The following is a 19,270-nucleotide window of genomic DNA, read 5'->3' as shown; positions in this document are numbered from 1 at the left end:
AACACTAACATTGTGTATAAATACAGGAGGACTTTTCCTCATTTGGACTCACTCATCTCATCACATCTCTCTCTCTCTACTGCGCAGAAAATATTCTCTTCTCTACTGCGCAGAAAAGGGTCTCTCCCTCACACATGTGAAGTCGAAAGCTGCTGAAACTGAAGTTGCAACTGCAGAAGTAAAGATTAACCTACATGGACTAGAATATCTCCTCATCTGAACTGTGTTGTAGGTTATTCTAAACCTCCTTTGAAAGCCACAACTTTTGGTCGTGGAATCAAGTCAATCCGACGGACGGTTTGCAAGATATCGACTGCCCTAGTTTGAAGCCGGAAGCTGCCAAAACTGAAGCTGCAACTGCAGAAGTAAAGTTTGACCTGCGTGGACTAGAAGATCTCCTAATCTGAACTACGTTGTAGGTTCATCTAAACCTCCTCTGGAAGGCTCAACTTTTGGTGGTGGAATCAAACCGATCTGACGGTCAGTTTGTGAGATATCGTCTGCTCTAGTTTGATGATGAAGCCGCTAATGTTGACGTTGCTGATCTAGGGTTTGCTACTGCTGATATGAATCAGATTTATTGTACTATTTCTCTCTATTGAATTATTGAAGATAAAAGAAGCTTTGATCAAAGGGTTTCCCCACACATTGTGGGGTTTGTCCCTGGCTAGCCGCCACATCTTGTGTCTCTTGTCTTGGCTTGTTTTCTATCGATCGTTTAATGTTCTATCTGCAGTTTACTTTATTTACATGTGATTGCTAATCTGTGGAATATAATAAGGAAAAGAAGTAAATTGTTATAAGCATAGAACATACCATAACTTAACATTTTCTGTACTTCCATCTGTTGCATGCTTTATCTTGTAAAGCCATTTGGAAGTAACAATTGTCTTGTCCTGGGGTCTGGGAACTACTTCCCAGACATCATTCTTCATGATAGACTCATATTCTTCGGTCATAGCATCCTTCCATACTTGATGCTTGACGGCATCTGAGAATGATGAAGGCTCATTTTGTATGATCGTGCTCATGATGGTCAGGTATCCCTGATACCTATTAGGTTTCTTACTTTCACGAAAGGTTCCTCGGGGTGCAACATGTCCTTCAGCATCATCAAGTAGCCCCCTAAGCCATGAAGGCCTCTTCCTAGAAGAGGAAGGCTCATGTGGAGCAGGATCAATCGGATCCATGGGTTCTTCTACATCAGGCATTGATTCATCATCCTTTTCTTTCAGTTCCCTGGTGTCATCTTCTTGAGAGCTCCTCAAAGTCGGAAGATTGTTCACCTTGCTGAGAGCCATATCTTCGTCAAAGTTGACATCATGACTAATTATGACTTCCTTTTGACCGGCTGCATAGATTCTATAGCCTTTAGTATTTTCACCATAGCCCCTGAAAATTCCCTTCTTTCCAGATGCACCCAATTTATTTCTTTTCTCTTTCGGCACATGAAAATATAAAGGGCTTCCAATAATTCTAAAATGAGAAACATCAGGTTTCTTACCAGTGAACTTTTTCTTCAGGAGTCTTGGAACCCAATGCTTGATGAGGGCATCGATTTTGTACATATCCGGCAGTGTTTGCAGCTTCAACCCATAGAAACTTCGGAAGTCTTTGATCATGTAGCATGGCTCGGACAGCTTCCATAATCGTGCGGCTCTTCCTTTTCGCCACACCATTCTGTTCAGGAGTATATGGTGCAGTAGTCTCCCTCTTGATGCCAGCCTCTTTACAAAAATCATGGAACTCATTAGATTCATATTCAGTCCCATTATCTGTTCTTAAGATCTTGATCTTCTTTTCGGTTTGATTCTCGATCAAGGCTTTGAAGTGTCGAAACCAAGAGAACACTTCATCCTTCTTTTTCAAGAAGTATATCCGGGTCTTTCAAGAATAGTCGTCTGTAAAAGTAAGATAATATGAATATCCTCCCAAGGAGTTCACAGGCATCATACCAGATATGTCTGAGTGAACTAGTTGTAATATATCGGAGGTCTTGCTTTGACTTGAAGGGAATGGTCCCCTTTTGAGCTTTCCTTCGGCACATCCTGGACATACACCTTCTTTTTCTACTTGGAATTCGGGCATCCCTGTTACCATCTGTCTTACATCGGGTAGAGCTTTGTAATGAAGGTGGGAAAACCTTCGATGCCAAAGTTCGGACTGAAGAGTTGTGTCACAAGACATGACACCTAGCGAACTTCCACCGACCTGATATAAAGAATCAACTCGAAACCCAAGAGTGAAAGCATATTTAACATTATTTTTCCATATACGTACCTTGCCATCGCTGAAGGTTACCTTGTAGCCTTTGTCTTCCATTGTCGAGATGGATACCAGGTTCTTTTTGAGATCAGGTACATATAATACATCTTGTAAGTGAATCGTATTACCTTGATTCAATTTGAGAGAAACATTGCCTACACCTTTCACGGGGTATTTCGTGTCATCTCCAAGGACAATTTCTAGGTTAGTTTCATTCTCTACCAGATTATGGAGTACTTCTTTGTAACTAGTGAAGTGTCTTGAGGCACCACTATCAATGAGCCAAATTCCCATTGAGTTCGAAGGAGCAGAGGTAGATAGAGCAACTAGTAGATAATATTCAGCCTGCTTATTGTCAACAGTGTTAGATTCATACTTGGAATTTCTAGCCTTCTTGAATGGTTTCCCTCTTCCTTGATTTCCAACATTCCTTTTACCGTTGTTGTTGAATTTTCCATTCCTTTGATTACCATGAGAGGGATTTTGATCATCATCACGGTGAGAGTCCTTTCTATCAGGACATTCCCTTGCATAGTGACCTGCTTTATTGCAAATGAAACATCGTCCTTTTCTTCCACCCTTAGGTCCAGGCTTTTTTTTCGATTTAGACCTAGAATTATTTCTTTTCTTAGCATGAGAAGAAAAAGCAGCAGGAGGACCTTTAGGCAAGGGCATTTCTTGCTCTACCCTTGTTTCTTCTTGAATGCATCTAGCCATTAATTCCTCAAAACCAGGGATTACATTATTTTTCAGAAGAGTAGTCCTAAACACGTACCATTCGGATGGTAATCCTCCAAGAATTGTGAGTGCCATTTCTCTGTCAATAATAGTCTCCCCAATAGATAGGAGATCGTTCTTGATCTCGGTGATTCTTAAGAAGTATGCTTGCATACTCTCATCTTTACCCTTCTTGATTTCCCTCAGCTTATTTCTAAGAAAAAAAAATTGATTTGCATCATTAACTTTAAATAAACTCACCAGTCTATCGTAGATTTCCTTGGAGGTGTCTAGTTCAGAGATGTAGGCCACCAAGCACTTGTCGATAGAGTCTCGGATGATCTTCTTCACTTTAATTTCTTCGTTCTTCCATTTGTTCGTAGCAGCAGGAGGCATTTGATGGAGGCTCAACAATATTGCCTCTCACATGATCCAACACTCCTTGATCCTCAAGGGTTAGATCAATAGACATCTTCCATCCGTGATAGTCAGCTTTCTCACGAAGCTTGTCTTTGGCAGGAAAGAGTGTTGAGGACCTCGTCGTTCTTTTAGGATAGCCTTGCCAATCTTCTCTTCAGTGATTGCTCTTGCTCTTGCTCGGGCTTTGTCTTCACCTCAGCTCTGATACCATGTTAAGTTATGGTATTTTCTATGCTTATAATAGTTTACTTCTTTTCCTTATTATATTCCACATATTAGCAACCACATGTACATAAAGTAAAGTGCAGATAGAACATTAAACGATCGATAGAAAACAAGCCAAGACAAGAGACACAAGACGTAGCGGCTAGCCAGGGACAAACCCCACAATGTGTGGGCAAACCTTTTGATCAAATCTTCTTTTATCTTCAATAATTCAGTAGAGAGAATTAGTACAATAAATCTAATCCATATCAGCAGTAGCAAACCCTAGATCGGCAGCATCAGCATTAGCGGCTTCATCATCAAAATAAGGCAGACGAAAACCGACCGTCGAATCGGCTTGATTCCACCACCAAAAGTTGCAGCTTCCAGAGGAGGTTCAAATGAACCTACAACGTAGTTCAGATGAGGAGATCTTCTAGTCCACGCAAATCAAACTTTACTTCTGCAGTTGCAGCTTCAGTTTCGGCAACTTCCAGCGTCAAAATAGGGCAGTCGATATCTCCATGAATACTTATCGAAATCAGATGATCTTTATATCAATCCTACACCTCTCAACGAGAGGAATATAATAAAAATATTGTCAACCATGAATAAGATGACCCACATGAAGTTTTGCCCTAGTTGCCAATTTTTAACAGAGATCGAAGTCTCCTAAGTTTCATTGTTGCTGGAAGTTGCTTCCTAATCGAAGTTGCTGGAAGGGATTAAAGATCTAGAAGGCTTACTTGGTGTGGAGGGAAGTTCTGGTCCTAGTCCAGGGTGAAGAGTCTCAAAGAATACTATTGAAAGTTGTCTTAATTGGGTTTTTCCCTTGAGGGGGGTTTGCCCTGGCATGTGCCTATATCTTGTGTCTCTTGTTTTATGATCTTCATACACACATAATATGGTAATTTCTTGATGAAAGATAAGATAATAAAGAAGTAAAAGAAGCCAACACACTCACAAGTAATTATCAAGAAAGGAGAATCAAACCCTAATATAATTATTTTGATTTTCCAATAAAATGTTTGTATATTAGGGACAAATCTCTTTGTCCAAAACCATAAGTAAAGCCCCACATAATTGAATAAATATTGGTCATTTTCAAATTTTTTCATATGGTCCTTATTGTTGACAAAGATAATGGTGAAGAAACCTTTAACTCAAAGTTCTAGCTTGATATGGCCTTTTGGCTTCGTTTTTTATTGGATCCACTAAGAGAGATGGCTTTCTCCGATGGCCAAATGCCATGAAATTTGCCTGTGAGGTATGATATTTCATATATTGGATTTACTCCCCAATACGACTTGAGTGGACTTTAACCTTTGGACCTATTGTTGCTTTCGGTAAGCAACATATTAGGATTCTTCAGCCAGTTTTTGCTTAAATTTCTATAGTTTTTGTTAGCTTGAATTAATTTCTTTAGCAGTTGCTTGAGGGTTTGAGGTTCCCTAGTTCACAAGAGCTACTAATTGTTTGGGGTGATTGTCCCCTACTACAACTTTGGTGTAGGAGGGAGCTTTGCTCCCCCCTATGGCACAAACTATGGTTGAATATTGACGCAGTGCCAGGAATGATAGTGGTGGCTTATTAGGGTTTTGTACAAATCTTATTAGGGTTTTTGCACAAATCCTCTTACAAGGTCTATGATAGTTTTAAGTTAACATACATTTTAAAAGTATATTCTCAATTATGTCATTCTAGTCAACTTTTATTCTAGTGTATACAATTTCAATCCTTCTGAGTCTGCAATTTCAACTTATAGTACTCTAATATGTCTTCTCTGCAATTCCATGGGTTTAACCAAAATTTGACGTGTTAAGTGAAAGTTATGGTAACTTTCCAAAAACTTGTTGATTTTTTGTTGCTTCCCAAGAGAAAATTTGTAGAGCATGTCATGTGTCCACCTTCTCAAATCTACTTCTAAAATTTTTACCTTAGGTACTTCAATATGTCTCCTCATACATCAAAAAATTCACACTCTAAAACTTCTCTGGAAAAAGGTTACAATGAACATACCAAGATGACTCATTTGAAACTTATTTCTAGATTAGTCACATACCCAAACTTCCACAGGGTATATCTAAAAAAATATAATGAACCAAAACCTAAATTTTTTATCACTTGTACTCTAATATTTTTCTTCAGTCTCCTCAATAATTCATTGTCTAAGTCTTCACATTTAACAAAAAAAAAACACTTATAGCAAATTTCCCTAAATGACTCGTTTGAAGTTAATTACAGAACTGAAATTATAATGAACAAGAACCTAAATTTTTTACCACCTATACCATGATATTTCTCCCCAATCTTTTTAAAATAATTTTTTCTAAAGATTTCAAAAAAATATATATAGTGAAAATGCCAAGATGACTCAAATTTCCCTAAATGACTCGTTTGAAGTTAATTACACAATTGAAATTATAATGAACAAGAACCTAAAATTTTTACCACCTATACATGATATTTCTCCCCAATCTTTTTAAAATAATTTTGTCTAAAGCTTTCAAAAAACAAATTATAGTGAAAATACCAAGATGACTCATTTGAAACAACAAAACCCCACAATTATAGCTCTAGTACCAAATGTTATGATCTAAATTCTCAAAATACCATAAAAAACTAGAAGTACACACCATGTATATAATGTGAATATGAGTACAACTCCAAGATAGATAAAAAAATACAAATTACACAATAACTCCTTAAATAATAGGAAAATATCCTCCAAATATTTAAATACATTCATACATCCAAATCTCATGTCCTCAATAATGACTACGTGATCTCTACATATTCACACATTGCACATGTATCCTTTTTATTCTTAGGACAACCCTATTACATAAACATTTACGCATTACATGTACATTTAAGTCCATCCATGGCCCCCGTTGGAGTCATCATTGCGCCAAAAGGCGCTCTACAACCCAGTATATGAGGGTGTTGTTGTCATGAAAATGTTACATGTGTGTGTGTGTCGGTTGGCTAATTAATGAAAAATAAATAATAATATTGAATATGTCGGCTCAATTAAACTTTAAAAAAAAACACATATATAAACTATTATTATTTATCACAAAAGAAAATTTAGTGTTAAAAAAATTCAATAAAACAAAAAGAATATAAGGTTGGTTTAGTGAATGAGTAAGGTATGATTGTTCACAAATTTAGTAATTAAATAAGAATATTTTTCTATAAATTATGTCTCCCTTCACATTGGGACAACAAACTCACCCAACTATAAAACTCACCAACACCCCTTTTCACATTCTCCTTTGATTTGATCCCTCACTACGCATTATACAAAAAATATAAGATTAGGTTTTGTTTGTAATGTAAAAAATCATATAAAATTATTTACCAAAATGTGAAACTGATCAAACACAAGTCAACGCTTATTACCTATAAAATGTTGCATGAGATTGGAATACTTACAAAATGAAAATGTCAACTCTTATTACGTGTAAAATGTTGCATGAAATTGAAATACTTCAAAACTAAAATGTTTCCTGATGTTGGTATGGGTGAGGTAAATCTTATCAAAGTAAAAACTAATTGGTATTTCAGATATAGAAATTAAGTAAATGGATATCATAGCTGAACATGCACCCTATGGGGGTAGGAGAACAGGATGTACGGGCTCTGATTCCCGACAAGCGAAATCTGGACAGGCGACGCAAGACAAAAGGTGGGAGGGTGGCCACACCAAGTGGCGCCACTTGGACAGAAGCATCGAGAAGGCAACATGCTTTATATTCCAGCAGCTTGGCAAACTTAGCATTAGTATGCTTCTTGGTATGGGAGGGAGGGTGAGTGGTTTCAGTTCACCCAAGTATGCACAGGCTTGTCACATGTGCAAGCTCGTCGGTTTGGTTAGCTAAAAAACGAGGGAATCTAGCGGGGGAGGGTATGATTACAACGTGGTTTCTGTCTAAGTGAATTTTAGGGCATTGTGGGATCTTGGAGAGTGGAATTGGGGGTGCTCTCAAAATGAATTTGAGCTACAGAACAAAGCTTTGGCAGTGAGCATTCACAAGAAAGTTCTCGGTCTTGGACATTGATTCTGAGCCACAAATGGTATTTTGGTAAGTGAAGGTTCTCCTTCTAGTTTCAATTATTCTATGCCTTACATTCCTGGTCTGGTTCTGGTAGTTTTGGCTCTGTCCCTTTCCTAGGGGGGTCGTTCTTTATCAAAATTTTGTCTTAGGAGTCTAAGGAGGCAGCATTGTGTTGGCCTCATCCACAAACGATTATGCAAAGGACCCCTCTACAAGGTTTGACGGCAATTTGATATACGCAAGGTGTGTTGGTCGGGGTGGTGGACACAACATTTTATGGGTGGACGAGCCTTCTCTTGCGGGTTGGAGAGGCCATATTTGTGCGAATAGATTGGGTGTTCTTTCTTTCTGGAAGACCTCGAGTGTTGGAAAGTTGGTGGCAATGCTTTGCAAAAAAGGGTGAGCTAGGCGAGGAGCAGGCCCTCGAGGCCAACCCAGGGAGAGAGCTGACCAAGCAAAGGAAATGGAGGATGAGGTGGCAAGGGATGTGGGCTTGGAGGGAGAAGTATCCCAGGCCCATGCCCAATCTCCGGACCATGTGGAACAACCACCCACACTTGCCTCCATAGCAAATTAGTTGTGGGACATCTCAGCGAGTCTCGAGGTCATCTACTAGCAAAGATATGAGGACCATAATGAGACCACTGCATACATCAACGATGTCCAATTCATCCAGGGCGATAGCGTGGACCGTTTGATTTCCATCCAACGAAGCCAGTGTCACACCAGTGAGAGGTTGGACGAGATCAAAGCTCGGCTGGCACATATATATTTTCATGTCCATGAAGGCCATGGCCCTCCAAGGGCCCCAAATGATGGTCATGCACTACCCTCCTCCTTGAAATGTTATCTGCTGGTTGTTTTTTAGTCTCACAAGTGTTTTGGGCCATCTAGCTCTTTTGCCACTGGAACTCATGTAAAAAATGGAAATATCTACTATGTTTTTGTATCGCTCCCCTGTCTAACAAATCAAGTCGGAGTGAAGCCAGGAGAGCAAGGAGTACTTGGATTGTAAACTGCTCTTTTTTTATGAATTAATGAAATTGTTTTGGCCGACAAAAAAAAAAAGCTAAACATGCTTTTGTGTGAGTTACATTTTTTTCAAAGTAAAAAACAATAAGTATTTCCCGTATATAAACCAGCATAGATTCATCTTAACTCCAGATATACCAAGTGTCGAGAGGGATCAAATCTTCTAAGATGCAAACCTCTTTTTTAGTGCTAAACTTGAGAAAAGATTTACACCTCAAGATTTGATCCCTCTCAGCCCTTAGTAAATCCAGAGTTCAGATAAATCTATACTAGTATACATTCAACCCCATATATATATATATGAGTTACAAATCAGAATCAACATAAAGTTTTAGAACTGTCTTGAATTTAAAAATCAGGGAACCAGGGGTACCGCACCCTAACTTTTAATAAAAATATATATTTATGTGAGAAAAGTGAACCCAAACAAAAACCTTGCTTTATGCCAATATAAATTCCTTCGTACAGAAAACTAAGAAATGCTTAATTTTAAGATGTTTGGAAATAACTATTCACTCGCTTTGAATAGATACTGTCCAGATCTTGTTTGCCGGTAGTTGAAAACTTTGTAAGGATGGATTCTCAGTACTTTTGTAGCACAAACTAATCTAACTTTGTAGTTAATGAAATACCCAACCAGTATTATGAAGATTGTGATGGACAATCGTTCAGCGCTTGGTTGTTTTGTTTTAACAATTCGATTATGTTTTCATTTAACGGGAATGAACACTGCAATGCAAGATTGTAATCACCTATCTTTTCTAGCTTTCCAAATTAAGGTCAGCAACCCAAAACAAAGCCGCGCTTCCAGAAATCTGTTGATTTTATGTTAATCACTTAAGTTTTTGGGATAAACATTTATGTGATAGCTTCAGTGAGTTCGAAATCCAACACTGAAATTAATAGAAAGAAGAGGCCTGCTAGATCAAAAGTTTTAACTGATATGAACTGAAGCTTCTTTATCTTGAATCCACTGATGCTTCTCATGCTTGGCTGAAGTGCAAACAGTCTCTTCCACCTTTTCGCTATCCCAAAGCCAAACCTCTAAAACTTGAATCTATTTGAATCTCCGAAGTTCACAGACGCCCCCACAAATCCAATACTCTTGACAAGAATTAAGACTAACACATCTTTGCATGTTACCACAGTGCCCATGATAAAATATTTATGTAAAATAGAAAAAGCCTGTACTGAGCCAATATCATAGTGATCAAATATAGAAAAAGTAAAGAAAAGGGGTTCAGAGAAAAACCTTTTTGCGTGTGATATCTTTGCTTTGTTCGCATCAGTTGACCCATCAATGCACACCACAGAGCGCAACGGCATCCTCTTTCTCAAGTACCATTGTAAGAACGGGATCACTGCAATCCAATAATTTGAATGGAATGAAAAATATTTGCAGACAAAGGGTTTAGTTTGATAGAAAGCAAGTCTTACCACCAATTACAGTCTCTAAAATTTTAGTATTTGAAATCCATTTACAAATAATCTCATCCGTGTTAATATTCCATTCTCACATCATAAATCCCCCTGAAACAACACTATGTGAATCATCCCTACACCTCAAATATTGAGGGAACTTCTGTAACTAGGCTTCCCCAGTCTTTCGTGGTAAGGTTGACTGGATGAAACATCGACGATATACATATTTTCTTGATTGCCGAAAAGAATTTAAATAACAAGAGAACCGCCAAAAGGAAGTTTCCCTGGGTGAATGAAACCTCGGTTGAAACTCCAGAATAAGTATAAACATGGCAGGGCATGTGGGGATTGATTTGATGACCAGCAACCAATTCATCGATCGCACATGCCAAGTATTTCACCCATGATCATGTTGGAAATTAGAAATGGAATTCGTACACGGTACCTGGTCATAAATTTCACAAGAATGGGGAAGAATTCTCTTTGAGAATGTTCTGCATAAAAAATTCTCACAGCAGCCTCATCAAGCTGGACGACTTTCTCTGCGGCTATAATAAATCCAGTGGCTGCTATCACCCTCTTAATCTCTTCGGTGTAGTTGCCAATCAACCCATCTGGCTTCACCATTGCCAAGGTTATCTCCACTTGTCCATAGCAAAGCGATCTGCAAAGGCCGTATGAAATCCATATGCAATAATAATACATTGTGTACGCATTGCCATTTCATTCAAAATAAAAGCTTGGATGCCAAAGCCAACATCGCTATGCCATGAATGTGGAAAAGCAATTCTTCATCATAGTTAACTACATGTAAATACTGTGTCCTTGTGTCCTTCCAACATGAAATACACTGAAAATAAGAACACACGTACATTAAAACCGCCCAGTAAAGGCAGTAGCATTAATTTCATATATTATCAAATAGTAAGAGTTAGTTGGTTTTTTTTGAAATTTTTTGGAAGTTTTTAAGGTTTTTTGGATCTAATTTTTTTAAAATTCAGATTTATTGAAATCACAAATTTAATTAAAACCTTTACATAATTTAATAGCTTTAAAAAATTTCACAATTTAAATCCATATAAAATCAAAAAAAACAGTTTAAATAATACCCCACTAAAAAATTGAACAAATCACACTAAACCCATAAAAATTGAACAAATGCACCATAAATGGATAGTGTTAGTGCCTTCCCCATCTAGTGGTGGAAACCTCTCCGACAAGCAACTTGACTGAACCCAGAATGCAGACAATATGATACGGGATAGTCAAAATTTGAGTCTTGTCTGCGGGCGTCTGTTAATCAGCTGCACTTCACTTATGGAACTTCTGTCTCCATTTACACTAATTTCCTTGCCTTCAAATCAAATTTCAGATGATATATTTTTATTTGAGATTATGCCAAGAGTTTGGACTTCAGGAGCGTTGTGCTTTTTGTTTTTCATCTTTTCATTAATGAGTTTCTATTAATGTGTTGGAGGGGTTACTATTTTTTTTAGAGGTGTATAAAGTAATTAGTAATTATTTGGGAAGGCGTAAATGTTCATGGTTATAAGATGTAAATGTTTGAGAAAGTTTATTTTTAAAACTGATTGAGTAAATTAAAATATGGTAATTGTATGAGATATATCGATTTAATAAGATTTTGTTATTAAGGAATTGTATTTTATGTATTTAAAGTTTTGGCAGAATATGTTATAAAAATAAATTTTTTTTAGGGTCTTGACATCATTCATGGTTAGAAACTTTGTCGGCATAAAAGTTTTGTTTTAGTAGAACATGCCACATATAAAAATAAATTTCTTAGGTCTTGACATCATTCATGGCTAGAAACGTTGTCCGCATAAAAGTTTATTTTGTGTGGAATAGTACATTGTGTATAAGTTTCATTTCCTGCAACATCATAACATGTCAAATCTCTCAAAACCTTCCTTTCTCACAACATATTACATCATGTCAAAATCTTTTTCAGTGCAACAGATTGCACTTTCTCAAACTTTTCTTTATAGCAACAAAGGGAAATTTTCTAAAAAAAACTCCCTTGCAATACATCACATCTCGTCAAACTTTTTATCTCTATAACATAGTGCACCACACCAAAGTGTTGATTCATATAATACATAAAGTACATATCATTTTTAAAGGGGGTGCATAAAGACAAGTGTGTGTAGAGCACCTAAAATGCTTTTGGCACATATCACATTGATCCAAATTTTTCTTTGTTATGACACATCATAGAGTATAATGTTTATTTCCCTTGCAAATATTACATCTCCTCAAACTTTTTGTCTATGTGACACATCGCTCCTTGCTTGAAAATTGCAAACCATGTGATATTCTATTGGAGTGGAGCTCCTCGATCCAAAAATATATTTTTGCACCTTCAAGAAATTTGTTTGTTTGCACCGTATCGAATGTAAATTTTTTTGGCTATTGTCGTATTGCTCCAATTTTTCATTTATAGTGACATAAAAGTATGACAGTAATAGAATATTATAATGTATAATTCAGTTAACATCGAAATAGTGTTTCATAAATTTATGAGTTGGGCTTCAAAGCTAACAAATAGAAATTAGATTATATTCAAGATTTCAAAAACATTTTTTTAAATATATCTGTATACATGTAAAAAGTAACATAGTCCGAGGTGAAAAATAATTTTCTAAACAAAATTGTGACAACGATATATATAAAATTCATATTCATATTTTTTTTTTAATCTTTCACCATGCTAATTTAGCGTATCTTTTTGGAAACATAATTTTACTAATAAAAATAAATGTATCTTTTTGGAAACATAATTTTACTAATAAAAATAAATGTTTAATTACTCGTCCTATAACAATTATATGACTTGTAGTCAATTATAAAGATTTCAAAAAAATATATATAGTGAAAATGCCAAGATGACTCAAATTTCCCTAAATGACTCGTTTGAAGTTAATTACACAATTGAAATTATAATGAACAAGAACCTAAAATTTTTACCACCTATACATGATATTTCTCCCCAATCTTTTTAAAATAATTTTGTCTAAAGCTTTCAAAAAACAAATTATAGTGAAAATACCAAGATGACTCATTTGAAACAACAAAACCCCACAATTATAGCTCTAGTACCAAATGTTATGATCTAAATTCTCAAAATATCATAAAAAACTAGAAGTACACACCATGTACATAATGTGAATATGAGTACAACTCCAAGATAAATAAAAAAATACAAATTACACAATAACTCCTTAAATAATAGGAAAATATCCTCCAAATATTTAAATACATTCATACATCCAAATCTCATGTCCTCAATAATGACTACGTGATCTCTACATATTCACACATTGCACATGTATCATTTTTATTCTTAGGACAACCCTATTACATAAACATTTACACATTACATGTACATTTAAGTCCATCCATGGCCCCCGTTGGAGTCATCATTGCGCCAAAAGGCGCTCTACAGCCCAGTATATGAGGGTGTTGTTGTCATGAAAATGTTACATGTGTGTGTGTGTGTCGGTTGGCTAATTAATGAAAAATAAATAATAATATTGAATATGTCGGCTCAATTAAACTTTAAAAAAAAACACATATATAAACTATTATTATTTATCACAAAAGAAAATTTAGTGTTAAAAAAAATTCAATAAAACAAAAAGAATATAAGGTTGGTTTAGTGAATGAGTAAGGTATGATTGTTCACAAATTTAGTAATTAAATAATATTATTTTTCTATAAATTATGTCTCCCTTCACATTGGGACAACAAACTCACCCAACTATAAAACTCACCAACACCCCTTTTCACATTCTCCTTTGATTTGATCCCTCACTACATATTATACAAAAAATATAAGATTAGGTTTTGTTTGTAATGTAAAAAATCATATAAAATTATTTACCAAAATGTGAAACTGATCAAACACAAGTCAACCCTTATTACCTATAAAATGTTGCATGAGATTGGAATACTTACAAAATGAAAATGTCAACTCTTATTACGTGTAAAATGTTGCATGAAATTGAAATACTTCAAAACTAAAATGTTTCCTGATGTTGGTATGGGTGAGGTAAATCTTATCAAAGTAAAAACTAATTGGTATTTCAGATATAGAAATTAAGTAAATGGATATCATAGCTGAACATGCACCCTATGGGGGTAGGAGAACAGGATGTACGGGCTCTGATTCCTGACAAGCGAAATCTGGACAGGCGACGCAAGACAAAAGGTGGGAGGGTGGCCACACCAAGTGGCGCCACTTGGACAGAAGCATCGAGAAGGCAACATGCTTTATATTCCAGCAGCTTGGCAAACTTAGCATTAGTATGCTTCTTGGTATGGGAGGGAGGGTGAGTGGTTTCAGTTCACCCAAGTATGCACAGGCTTGTCACATGTGCAAGCTCGTCGGTTTGGTTAGCTAAAAAACGAGGGAATCTAGCGGGGGAGGGTATGATTACAACGTGGTTTCTGTCTAAGTGAATTTTAGGGCATTGTGGGATCATGGAGAGTGGATTTGGGGGTGCTCTCAAAATGAATTTGAGCTACAGAACAAAGCTTTGGCAGTGAGCATTCACAGGAAAGTTCTCAGTCTTGGACATTGATTCTGAGCCACAAATGGTATTTTGGTAAGTGAAGGTTCTCCTTCTAGTTTCAATTATTCTATGCCTTACATTCCTGGTCTGGTTCTGGTAGTTTTGGCTCTGTCCCTTTCCTAGGGGGGTCGTTCTTTATCAAAATTTTGTCTTAGGAGTCTAAGGAGGCAGCATTGTGTTGGCCTCATCCACAAACGATTATGCAAAGGACCCCTCTACAAGGTTTGACGGCAATTTGATATACGCAAGGTGTGTTGGTCGGGGTGGTGGACACAACATTTTATGGGTGGACGAGCCTTCTCTTGCGGGTTGGAGAGGCCATATTTGTGCGAATAGATTGGGTGTTCTTTCTTTCTGGAAGACCTAGAGTGTTGGAAAGTTGGTGGCAATGCTTTGCAAAAAAGGGTGAGCTAGGCGAGGAGCAGGCCCTCGAGGCCAACCCAGGGAGAGAGCTGACCAAGCAAAGGAAATGGAGGATGAGGTGGCAAGGGATGTGGGCTTGGAGGGAGAAGTATCCCAGGCCCATGCCCAATCTCCGGACCATGTGGAACAACCACCCACACTTGCCTCCATAGCAAATTAGTTGTGGGACATCTCAGCGAGTCTCGAGGTCATCTACTAGCAAAGATATGAGGACCATAATGAGACCACTGCATACATCAACGATGTCCAATTCATCCAGGGCGATAGCGTGGACCGTTTGATTTCCATCCAACGAAGCCAGTGTCACACCAGTGAGAGGTTGGACGAGATCAAAGCTCGGCTGGCACATATATATTTTCATGTCCATGAAGGCCATGGCCCTCCAAGGGCCCCAAATGATGGTCATGCACTACCCTCCTCCTTGAAATGTTATCTGCTGGTTGTTTTTTAGTCTCACAAGTGTTTTGGGCCATCTAGCTCTTTTGCCACTGGAACTCATGTAAAAAATGGAAATATCTACTATGTTTTTGTATCGCTCCCCTGTCTAACAAATCAAGTCGGAGTGAAGCCAGGAGAGCAAGGAGTACTTGGATTGTAAACTGCTCTTTTTTTATGAATTAATGAAATTGTTTTGGCCGACAAAAAAAAAAAGCTAAACATGCTTTTGTGTGAGTTACATTTTTTTCAAAGTAAAAAACAATAAGTATTTCCCGTATATAAACCAGCATAGATTCATCTTAACTCCAGATATACCAAGTGTCGAGAGGGATCAAATCTTCTAAGATGCAAACCTCTTTTTTAGTGCTAAACTTGAGAAAAGATTTACACCTCAAGATTTGATCCCTCTCAGCCCTTAGTAAATCCAGAGTTCAGATAAATCTATACTAGTATACATTCAACCCCATATATATATATATGAGTTACAAATCAGAATCAACATAAAGTTTTAGAACTGTCTTGAATTTAAAAATCAGGGAACCAGGGGTACCGCACCCTAACTTTTAATAAAAATATATATTTATGTGAGAAAAGTGAACCCAAACAAAAACCTTGCTTTATGCCAATATAAATTCCTTCGTACAGAAAACTAAGAAATGCTTAATTTTAAGATGTTTGGAAATAACTATTCACTCGCTTTGAATAGATACTGTCCAGATCTTGTTTGCCGGTAGTTGAAAACTTTGTAAGGATGGATTCTCAGTACTTTTGTAGCACAAACTAATCTAACTTTGTAGTTAATGAAATACCCAACCAGTATTATGAAGATTGTGATGGACAATCGTTCAGCGCTTGGTTGTTTTGTTTTAACAATTCGATTATGTTTTCATTTAACGGGAATGAACACTGCAATGCAAGATTGTAATCACCTATCTTTTCTAGCTTTCCAAATTAAGGTCAGCAACCCAAAACAAAGCCGCGCTTCCAGAAATCTGTTGATTTTATGTTAATCACTTAAGTTTTTGGGATAAACATTTATGTGATAGCTTCAGTGAGTTCGAAATCCAACACTGAAATTAATAGAAAGAAGAGGCCTGCTAGATCAAAAGTTTTAACTGATATGAACTGAAGCTTCTTTATCTTGAATCCACTGATGCTTCTCATGCTTGGCTGAAGTGCAAACAGTCTCTTCCACCTTTTCGCTATCCCAAAGCCAAACCTCTAAAACTTGAATCTATTTGAATCTCCGAAGTTCACAGACGCCCCCACAAATCCAATACTCTTGACAAGAATTAAGACTAACACATCTTTGCATGTTACCACAGTGCCCATGATAAAATATTTATGTAAAATAGAAAAAGCCTGTACTGAGCCAATATCATAGTGATCAAATATAGAAAAAGTAAAGAAAAGGGGTTCAGAGAAAAACCTTTTTGCGTGTGATATCTTTGCTTTGTTCGCATCAGTTGACCCATCAATGCACACCACAGAGCGCAACGGCATCCTCTTTCTCAAGTACCATTGTAAGAACGGGATCACTGCAATCCAATAATTTGAATGGAATGAAAAATATTTGCAGACAAAGGGTTTAGTTTGATAGAAAGCAAGTCTTACCACCAATTACAGTCTCTAAAATTTTAGTATTTGAAATCCATTTACAAATAATCTCATCCGTGTTAATATTCCATTCTCACATCATAAATCCCCCTGAAACAACACTATGTGAATCATCCCTACACCTCAAATATTGAGGGAACTTCTGTAACTAGGCTTCCCCAGTCTTTCGTGGTAAGGTTGACTGGATGAAACATCGACGATATACATATTTTCTTGATTGCCGAAAAGAATTTAAATAACAAGAGAACCGCCAAAAGGAAGTTTCCCTGGGTGAATGAAACCTCGGTTGAAACTCCAGAATAAGTATAAACATGGCAGGGCATGTGGGGATTGATTTGATGACCAGCAACCAATTCATCGATCGCACATGCCAAGTATTTCACCCATGATCATGTTGGAAATTAGAAATGGAATTCGTACACGGTACCTGGTCATAAATTTCACAAGAATGGGGAAGAATTCTCTTTGAGAATGTTCTGCATAAAAAATTCTCACAGCAGCCTCATCAAGCTGGACGACTTTCTCTGCGGCTATAATAAATCCAGTGGCTGCTATCACCCTCTTAATCTCTTCGGTGTAGTTGCCAATCAACCCATCTGGCTTCACCATTGCCAAGGTTATCTCCACTTGTCCATAGCAAAGCGATCTGCAAAGGCCGTATGAAATCCATATGCAATAATAATACATTGTGTACGCATTGCCATTTCATTCAAAATAAAAGCTTGGATGCCAAAGCCAACATCGCTATGCCATGAATGTGGAAAAGCAATTCTTCATCATAGTTAACTACATGTAAATACTGTGTCCTTGTGTCCTTCCAACATGAAATACACTGAAAATAAGAACACACGTACATTAAAACCGCCCAGTAAAGGCAGTAGCATTAATTTCATATATTATCAAATAGTAAGAGTTAGTTGGTTTTTTTTGAAATTTTTTTGGAAGTTTTTAAGGTTTTTTGGATCTAATTTTTTTAAAATTCAGATTTATTGAAATCACAAATTTAATTAAAACCTTTACATAATTTAATAGCTTTAAAAAATTTCACAATTTAAATCCATATAAAATCAAAAAAAACAGTTTAAATAATACCCCACTAAAAAATTGAACAAATCACACTAAACCCATAAAAATTGAACAAATGCACCATAAATGGATAGTGTTAGTGCCTTCCCCATCTAGTGGTGGAAACCTCTCCGACAAGCAACTTGACTGAACCCAGAATGCAGACAATATGATACGGGATAGTCAAAATTTGAGTCTTGTCTGCGGGCGTCTGTTAATCAGCTGCACTTCACTTATGGAACTACTGTCTCCATTTACACTAATTTCCTTGCCTTCAAATCAAATTTCAGATGATATATTTTTATTTGAGATTATGCCAAGAGTTTGGACTTCAGGAGCGTTGTGCTTTTTGTTTTTCATCTTTTCATTAATGAGTTTCTATTAATGTGTTGGAGGGGTTACTATTTTTTTTAGAGGTGTATAAAGTAATTAGTAATTATTTGGGAAGGCGTAAATGTTCATGGTTATGGTTATAAGATGTAAATGTTTGAGAAAGTTTATTTTTAAAATTGATTGAGTAAATTAAAAATATGGTAATTGTATGACATATATCGATTTAATAAGATTTTGTTAGTAAGGAATTGTGTTTTATGTATTTAAAGTTTTGGCAGAATATGTTATAAAAATAAAAAAATTTAGGGTCTTGACATCATTCATGGTTAGAAACTTTGTCGGCATAAAAGTTTTGTTTTAGTAGAACATGCCACATAAAAATAAATTTCTTAGGTCTTGACATCATTCATGGTTAGAAACGTTGTCCGCATAAAAGTTTATTTTGTGTGGCATAGTACATTGTGTATAAGTTTCATTTCTGCAACATCATAACATGTCAAATCTCTCAAAACCTTCCTTTCTCACAACATATTACATCATGTCAAAATCTTTTTCAGTGCAACAGATTGCACTTTCTCAAACTTTTCTTTATAGCAACAAAGGGAAATTTTCTAAAAAAAACTCCCTTGCAATACATCACATCTCCTCAAACTTTTTATCTCTATAACATAGTGCACCACA

The 19,270-nt window shown here is 36.5% G+C and overlaps 1 pseudogene across 1 annotated transcript in view; it reads right to left on the bottom strand.

Moving 5' to 3' along the window:
- LOC149222424 (putative nucleoside diphosphate kinase 5) overlaps positions 1–17,756 on the bottom strand; it is a 100,302-nt pseudogene extending 82,546 nt beyond the window's left edge. The window contains exons 1-4 of the transcript XR_016249429.1: positions 17,619–17,756; positions 17,004–17,112; positions 10,567–10,785; positions 9,952–10,060 (exon numbers count right to left, since the gene is read on the bottom strand). The product of XR_016249429.1 is annotated as a putative nucleoside diphosphate kinase 5 (transcript). The remainder of the gene's footprint in view (positions 1–9,951; positions 10,061–10,566; positions 10,786–17,003; positions 17,113–17,618) is intronic.
- Between the last annotated feature and the right edge of the window lie 1,514 nt (positions 17,757–19,270).

This window comes from Pinus tabuliformis, chromosome Q, assembly GCF_031772625.1.
Source record: "Pinus tabuliformis cultivar Carrire ecotype Pingquan chromosome Q, CPIR1, whole genome shotgun sequence".
NCBI lineage: Eukaryota > Viridiplantae > Streptophyta > Pinopsida > Pinales > Pinaceae > Pinus > Pinus tabuliformis.
Note: the sequence above shows the minus strand (reverse complement) of the source record. Positions and strands in the feature narration are given on the sequence as shown.